Source organism: Megascapheus bottae, chromosome 12 (genome assembly GCF_031878675.1).
Source record: "Megascapheus bottae isolate mThoBot1 chromosome 12, mThoBot2.hap1, whole genome shotgun sequence".
Lineage (NCBI taxonomy): Eukaryota > Metazoa > Chordata > Mammalia > Rodentia > Geomyidae > Megascapheus > Megascapheus bottae.
Genome location: NC_143520.1, coordinates 60,616,468 through 60,625,702, shown reverse-complemented (window position 1 = coordinate 60,625,702; position 9,235 = coordinate 60,616,468). Strand labels below are relative to the sequence as shown.

The following is a 9,235-nucleotide window of genomic DNA, read 5'->3' as shown; positions in this document are numbered from 1 at the left end:
ATGATTCAGTGATCACTTTATTATATATTTTAAGTTTTAGTATTTTTTAAATGCTGGTACAGGGGCTTGAAACTAGGTCCTGGGTACTGACCCTGAGCTTTTTTGCTGGAGGCTAGAACATCAGTCACAGCTCTGCTTCCAGCTGTGAGTGTGTGTGTGTGTGTGTGTGTGTGTGTGTGTGTGTGTGTGTGTGTGTTTGATGTGAGATTAATTGGAGATAACATTTTCACAGACTTTCCTCCCTGGGCTGGCTTTAAACCATGATCCTCAGAAGCTAGGATTACAAGTATAAGCCATGGGCCTATGTGCTGTCCCTAGTTCCTTTTGCTCAAGACAGCACTCTATCATTTGAGCTACACCACCACTTCTGACTTTTTCTTTGATTAATTAGGCATAGGAGTCTTTTTGGCTGCCATCTTCAGGTCTCAGAGTCCTAGCCTGAGTGTCCAGGATTACAAGCATGAGCCATCAGCTCCAGGCTCAGCTTTGTAATTTTAAGAAGTGACACAATGAAGTAAATGGCATAGCCTTTTAAAGTAATCTTAAAAGATTGAAGACAATGCATATTACCAGATACTTTTCAATAGATGTTACCATTTTTCTCTTTCACAAACCACAGAAATTGATCAGACATAGTTAGAAATAAAATGAAGCATAGCTCTAAAAAGTTACAACGTAGTCAGATGCATTGGCCGAGTATCCTTGGATCACTGCATCATTACCAAAATTGTTTATAAGCTACATATTTGAGATAGTTTTAATGTTTAATGACTTTTGTCTCTTATAGCACTTACCATTAGAAAATAATTTCTTAGTTAAATAGAAAAATGCAAAACATGTCAAGAACAAAATTACAAAATCAGTAATTTTACTACAAAGAAATAAATATTGAGTATTTAATGTCCTGTCAAACTTAACTTTCAGTGTTCCCCCCAGTAGCTAACATGGATGGATGGTAAAACAACAAACAACAACAAAAAGAATCCATATATGAAAGCTCATGTTCCTTCTTTATATACTTTAATAAACTGTATTATTTTAACTATATATTATAATCATCACACTAAGTGTAGAATTTAGTCCTTCATGTGATAAAAATAATTCAGTACAAAAGGATATTTCATTGTCACCATTTCCACACCATTCCTGCAGAACATTGCTAACCAACCTAAAATTCTCCTAGTTACAGATTTACCGGTATAGTTTGTACAATGATTAAGCTAATTTCCTGTTGGGGTCCTTCTCGGATGTGTAGGAGGGGGGTAAGATGGCTACGGAGCTCACGAATAAACCCAGGAACACAGACTCTGGAGACCAAACTCTCTGGTGCAGATCTAACTTCATTTTAGAAGACAAGCTCACTGAATACAGATAGAGCCATGGCCACCTGGTCAGCAAACAGGAGCCTCCCTGAATGAGACTTCAGCCAATGGTGTTCTGAGAGTATCTGGGAACTCCTACTCCAGGTGGGAGGGGCCAGGAGCCCTCTGGCTCCTGACTGCTTTCATCACTGTGTATGTGCTGAAGCACGGGCAGCAAGCAGCAGGGGCTCCTACACAACTAGCTAGGAGTCCCCACAATTTCCTTAACTTTCACAGGCCTTAACATCATTGATTCTTCTTAAATTTACTTTAAATATTAGCTGTAGTAATATCTTTAACTTTCAGCATTTGAAAGTATTTCTAACAATATTATAAGAAATGACAAAACTGTAAATAAACTATTATTATTTAATTTGTATAACAGTTATTTTATAAACAAGATATCCATCACCATAGAAATAATCCCTTATGTGGTTATTTCTTCTGTTTATGATTTTCGAAGCATATGCACGATGCATCTATAAAAATGATATAGCATTATTTAAATTTTGTAGCAGTTATTTTTATTAACAAAAGTGTCCATCAAGATAAAAACAATCCTTTATGTAGTTGTTCGTTCTGTTTTTGTATATATACTTGATTATACATATGTATTTGTCTATGTGTGTTCATGTATATATATTTTTTGTTGTTGTTTTCATTACCTGTAGCAAATACCATCTTGGAAGGTTGGGCTGTTCTCTCCTGCGTCTGTGTCCTAGGCAGATCAGTAGAAATATGAAAATACCCATAATTTAAACTTTCTAATAGAAACATGAAAAAGGTGAAGTTAAAAATGAGATATGTCTCCTTTTTATATACTATAAAAAATATGGTATAGACTACAGAATCACATCATGTTTTTGGCTTCACCACATTTCAATCACTGTTACAAGTTATCAGTGGATATTACACTAGGCAGAATTAATCTGTGGTCCATTACCTGATCAATTAAAGTGACTGAGTGAATGAACTGCATTAAGTCATTGAAGGGAGGCATTATTGCGTAGGTCAATTATTATTATTATTATTATTATTATTATTATTATTATTGTAGTTAGGTTGACTGACTTGAGAGATGTTATGAAAAAGTGAAAAAAAAGTTTCATGGCTGGGAGTTTGGACTAGTGGCAGAATGCTTGTCTAGCATGCACAAATTCCTCAGTATCACATACATAGAAAAAAGCTGGAAATGGTGCTGTAGCTCAAGTAGTAGAGGACTAGCCTTGAAAAAAGCCCAAGGACAGTGCTTAAGCCCAGAGCTCAAGCCTGGGACTGGCAAAAAAAAAAAATTCAGGGCCCGGAGTGTCCCATAATGATAGAGTGCTTGCCTAGTATGCATGAAGCCCTGGGTTCAATTCCTTGGTACCGTATACCCAGATAAGGCTGAAAGTGGTGCTGTGGCTCACATGGTAGAGTGATGGCCTTGAGAAAAGTCCAAGGACAGTGCTTAGGCCCTAAGTTCAAGCCCCAAGACTGGCAAAAAAAGTTTCAATTTTATGTTGTAACAATTGTGATTATGTTATGCTGTATATGTTTATGTAAATACATAAATTGTATTGATAAACATTAGTAAATACTCTTAGTCTTTGACAATACTGACTAAATAAAACAATGATAAGTTTAAAGCATAAATCTGGTATTTTGCTTTTATATTGCATGTTTTGGGACACGCATGAGGCTTCAACTCGCTTCTTCAGCTCAAGGCTAATGCTGTGCCACTTTAAGCCACAGCACCACTTTCAGTTTTCTGGTGGTTAATTGGAGATAAGAGTCTCACAGACTTTCATGCTAAGCAGGCTTTGACCCACTATCCTCAGATCTCAGCCTCCTGAGTAGATAGGATTGCAGGCATGAGCCATTGGTACCCGGCTATCATCATTTTCTATATAATCTAATATGATGAAGAACAAAGCTAACTTTCCTATGACTACTTTTGACCTATGTAACCTTTAGAAGGATGTGTAGTCTCACCATTATTGTTTTGAGAAATTTCTGGCTTACATACGTAGAATTTATTCATGATACAAATGTGGACATAATTACATATAGTTACATATATTATAATGAGATAATTTATTTTGTATTTCAGTATAAGAAAGACTTCTAAGAGACCTTCCACCTAAGAAAAGCCCAGGACCAGATGGATTCACAGCTGAATTCTATAAGGTCATCAAAGCAGAGATCACACAAATACTCCTCAAGCTCTTCAACAAAATTGAAAACAAAGGCTCTTTGCCAAACATATTCTATGAAGACAGTATAACCCTCATCCCCAAACCAGATAGAGATTCATCACAGAAAGAGAATTATAGACCCATTTCTTTGATGAATATTGATATAAAACTTCTCAACAAAATACTGGCCAACCATCTTCAACAACTCATCAAAAAATTTTACTCTGTGATCAAACAGGATTCATCACAGGGAGGCAAAGTTGGTTCAATATGCTCAAATCAATATAATTCAACACATCAATAGGAGTAAGGACAAAAATCACATGATTGTCTCAATAGACTCAGAAAAGGCATTTGACAAGATCCAACACCCCTTTATGCTAAAAGCTCTGGAGAAACTAGGAATCCATGGAACATTCCTCAGTATAATAAAGGCTGTGTATGACAAACCCACAGCTAGTATTATACTTAATGGCGAAAAGCTAAAGCCATTCCCTCTAAAATCAGGAATGAGACAAGAATGCCCACTCTCTCCACTCCTCTTTAACATAGTACTAGAGTTTCTAGCCAGAGCAATAAGGAAAGAAGCAAGTATAAAAGGGATCCAAATATGGAAAGAGGAAGTGAAACTTTCTCTTTGCATATGACATGATTCTGTATTTAAAGAACCCTATAGACTCCACTCCCAAGCTGCTTGAGCTGATTCAAAACTTTGGCAAGGTAGCAGGGTATAAAATTGGCCCTCAAAAATCAACTTACTTCCTCTATGCCAACAGTGAGAGGAACGAGGCAACAATCAGGAAAGCAATTCCTTTTGCAATAGCCTCAAAGACAATAAAATACCTAGGAATTATCTTAACTGAGAATGTAAAGGATCTTTTTTTTTTTTTTTTTTGCCAGTCCTGGGCTTGCGCTCAGGGCCTGAGCACTGTCCTTGGACGTTCTCAAGGCTAGAGCTCTACCACTTGAGCCTCAGCACCATTTCCGGTTTTTTTCTATGTATGTGGTAAAGGCATTCCCTCTAAAATGAGGAATGAGACAAGGATGCCCACTCTCTCCACTCCTCTTTAACATAGTATTAGAATTCCTAGCCAGTGCAATAAGGCAAGAAGCAAGCATAAAGGGGATCCAAGTAGGGAAAGAGGAAATAAAATTATCCCTCTTGGCAGATGACATTATTCTGTATTTAAAGAATCCTATAGACTCTACTCCCAAGCTCCTTGAGCTGATTCAAAACTTTGGAAGGCTATAAAATTAACCCCCCAAAATCAACTGCCTTTCTCTACGCCATCAGTGAGAGGAACGAGGCGATAATCAGGAAAGCAACTCCTTTCACAATAGCCTCAAAGAAAATAAAGTACCTAGGAATTAGCTTAACTAAGAAAGTAAAGGACCTTTTTGATGAAAACTTTACAACCCTGAAAAAGGAAATTAAAGCAGAACTGAGGAAATGGAAAAACCTCCCATGTTCCTGGATTGGAAGAATCAACATTGTGAAAATGACAATCTTGCCAAGGGCTATCTACAAATTCAGCGCAATACCCATCAATATCCCGATGGCATTCTTTAAAGAAATAGAAGAGGCAATCCAAAATTTCATATGGAATAATAAAAGACCCTGTGTAGCAAAAACAATTCTTAGCAGAAAGAACAGCACAGGAGGAATTTCAATACCAAACTTTAGACTCTATTACAAAGCTATAGTGACCAAAACAGCTTGGTACTGGCACAAGAACAGGCCTGAAGACCAATGGAATAGAACTGAGGACCCAGATATTAACCCACAGACCTATGGCCACCTAATCTTTGACAAGGGAGCCAAAAAAGAGAATGGAAGAAAGACAGCCTCTTCAACAAGTGGTGCTGGCAGAACTGGTCAAGCACCTGCAGAAAACTAAAATTGGATCCTTCTTTGTCACCCTGCAGTAGAATTAACACCAAATGGATCAAAGACCTCGAGGCAAAAGTCGATACACTGAAAACTTTACAAAAAGGAATAGGAGATACACTAGGCCTCCTTGGCACAGGTTGAGACTTTCTCAATAAGGACCAAGAGACACAACAAATCAGAGAAAGCCTGGATAAGTGGGACTGCATTAAACTGCAGATATACATATACATATATATATATATATATATATCTGTGTGTGTGTGTGAACATGATGCTTATATTTGTTTTTTGAGACAAGATCTCACTGTATACCCCAGGATGACCTTGAATATGAGAGTTTCCTTTCTTGGCCTCCTGAGTGCTAGGATGAAAAGCATTTACTACCACTCGCAGCAACATGATGTTTTGATATATGTCTATACTGGGAAAGCTTCCCACACTTGAGATCACTGAAATACCCATCATGTTACGTAGTTAATGTTGTATATGTGTGTATGCATGTGTGCGTGTATGTGAGAGAACAATTAAAATCTATTACAAGTTTCAAATGTACAGTATGTCACTGTTAAATACAGTCATCTTGATATACATGAGATATGCAGAAATTAATGTGATTGTGTTATTTAATTATTAATTATTGTGTTAATTATTTATATTTGCTAGGCAGGAGTTTTACTTGATTTTTATTCTAAGCCCTGCATAGAAACTTCTGAGACTCTGACTATTTGTCAAACAAACTGTGCCATTTCTTCTACCTTATTCCCTAAACTTTACCCCACCTTCTCCTTTACTGTATATTTCCTTATGTTAACTCATACAACACTTGTATGTATGTGGGTATGTTTGTTTCACACAGTGCAAGAGATTGCATCCAGGTCATTTCAATACTAAGAAAGTGCTTTACCACTGAACAGCATCATCATTCACAGCAGTAGTCTTTATTTTACTTTCTTTTTTCCCTTACATAACATTCTCAAAGATACTTTATGTTGTCATATATGATAACATCTCCTTCTTTTCCAAGGCAAAGTAGTATTCCATTATGTATGTAGTTCCTAAATTGCTTATACATTTGTCAGTGCACCTCAGACTTGTTATCACATTTTGACTGTTGTGAACATGTTGCAGTGAACATGGGAAATCTAGTATATTCTTGTTATATTGATTTGCCCAGAGGTTGTGTGGCTAGAACATAGGAAGTTCTATTTCTATTCCTTTGAGGAATCTGTATTCTGTTTTCCACAATGACTCATCAGTTCACCAGCAGTTTACAAGCATCTGATTTCTTCAACTCTACACCAACCTTAAATATTATTATTATTGTTATTATTATTATTATTATTATTATTATTATTATTATTTCCTGTCTGAATGTTTAAACTCAGGATAGGGGCTTAGTACCTGAACTTTTGATAAACTTTTGAGCCAAAGCTCCATTTCCATCTTATTTGGTACTTAACTGGAGATAGAGTCTCAATAGACTTTCCCATCCCAATGGGCTTCAAATTACTATCTTTAGCTCTCAGCCTCATGAGTAGCTAGGGTTACAAGGGTGAGGCACAGGTGCCACAACTCTTGTCCTTTTTAACATTCACTGCTGTAAGAAGTGATACCACATTGTGTATTTACCTGATGCTGGACATTTTCATAAATTCCTTCCAGAAATGTTTGCTCAGGCCCTTTGCTCATTTGTTACTGGAGTTATTGGTAGCACGTGCGCGTGCACAAACACACACACACACACACACACACACACACACACACACACACACACACACATGCGCACACCGGTAATGTCCCTTGAATTAAGGACCTTGTCTTCTTTTGATTTGCTCTTTCTTTCCGGACTAGTGTTCAGCCAGTTGAGCTACCTCTCCACTTTCAGGTTTTTGATAGTTAATTGGAAATAAGCATCTTATGAACTTTTCTGACCCAGGTCGATCATAGTCCTCAGATCTCAGTCTCCAGAGTAGCTAGAATTATATTTGTAAGCTACCATACCAGCACCCACTGTATTCTCACATAGTTTATATTTGAATCCAACATATCATTGAATTAAAAAAGTATTAAACATCTTTAAATAATTTGGATTACCAGAAAACATTCAGTGAAAGTTTTAGAAAGTCACGAATTTGTAGAAACAAAAATTACAAACAAGAATGTCTTGAATGAAAGACCTCAATGTCAGACCTGCAATTTTGAAATTACTACAACAATAAGTAGGAAAAATGTTAGAACTCATAGGCCTATACCCAAGGGAAAAAAGTCTCAAGGGCACAACACAGAAGAGAGACTTGACAGATCAAATTACATCAAATGAAAAAGTTTTTGTAGAGAAAAGGATAGAATTACTAAACTAGAAAGATGCCCAACAGACTGGGAGAAGATCTTTACCAGAAATACATGAGATAAAAACCTAATATCTAAAATAGACAAGGAGCTCAAGAACCTAACAGCTACCAAAGCTAATAAATCCACTACTAAATGAATAAAAGAGGCATTTCAGAAGAAGAAAAAACAAGAATGACTGTGAAGAAATGCTTATCACCTTTGGCCATAAAGGAAGTGCAAATCAAAACAACTCTGAGATTCCCACCCAGTTAGAATGACCAACCCTATAAATTCAGATGACAGATGTTGGCAGGGAGATGTGGGGCAAAAAGAACCCTATTGCACTGTTGGTGGGAGTGTAAACTAAGTACCACCACTCTGGAAAGCAGTCATAACACTCCTGGGCATCTACCTAGAACATCACGAGCCAAGATACACAGACACCTGCACATCCATGTTCATTGCTTGCATTATGTATAAACTTGTGGAAACAGCCCAGATACCCTTTAATAAATGAATGGATCAAAAAACTGTGATACCTATACACTGCCATTTGAAAAAAATAATATTATGAAATTTGCAGGAAAGTGGATGGACCTAGAATGAATCATGGTAAGTGAGGTAAGCCCAAGCTCAGAAACAAAAAAAATTGCTAGATCTAAAATCCATCTGAACATAATAAATTATACAGGCTTCTAGGCATTCATACACAGAAAGACCAAAGGACTCGGGAGAGGAACAGAAATACACAATGCCGATATGTATCTGATCATACTAAGTAATAGTTATTGAAATGAGATCCAAGAAATAAAGAGGTTTTAGCTCTCTTTTGTGTGGTTTTACTTTTATTTTCTTTTTGTTGTGTTTGTTTATATGACTTGAGGAATATAAGGGAGGCATAGAAATGAAAGGGCAAAAGGTGAACAAATACAGTGATGATACTCACTGGGCATGATGTTGAAAATGAACTATACAACTTGTTTTTGTTTGGTTTTTGGCCAGTTCTGGGGCTTGAACACAAGGCCTGAGCACTGTCTTTGGGCTTTTTCCTCAAGTCTAGCTCTACCACTTGAGTCATAGCACCATTTCTGGCTTTTCTATGTATGTGGTACCGAGAAATCAAACCCGGGTCTTTGTGCATGCTAGGCAAGCTCTCCACCACTAGGCCAAACTCCCCAACCCTGAACTATACAACATGTAGGTGGTGATGGAAAGGAAAAACTGGAGAGAGAAAGAAAAGGGTGACATTGTCTAAAAAGAAATGTACTCTTTTCCTGACTTAAGTAATTGTACTCCCTCTGTATATCACCTGTATAATAACAATTAAAAATAAAAATACCTTGAAATTAATCCTTGAGATATAAGGGAGGAACTGAAATTCAAATGTTAAGAATGACTAGAGGTAAGGACATTTTTTTTTCCAGTCCTGGGGCTTCAACCCCCAGGCCTGGGCATTGTTCCTGGGCTGCTTTTTC

General features: G+C 37.0%; 1 pseudogene; it reads right to left on the bottom strand.

Moving 5' to 3' along the window:
- Nucleotides 1–1,215: 1,215 nt before the first annotated feature.
- LOC150056634 (protein O-glucosyltransferase 3-like) overlaps nucleotides 1,216–9,235 on the bottom strand; it is a 50,198-nt pseudogene continuing 42,178 nt past the window's right edge.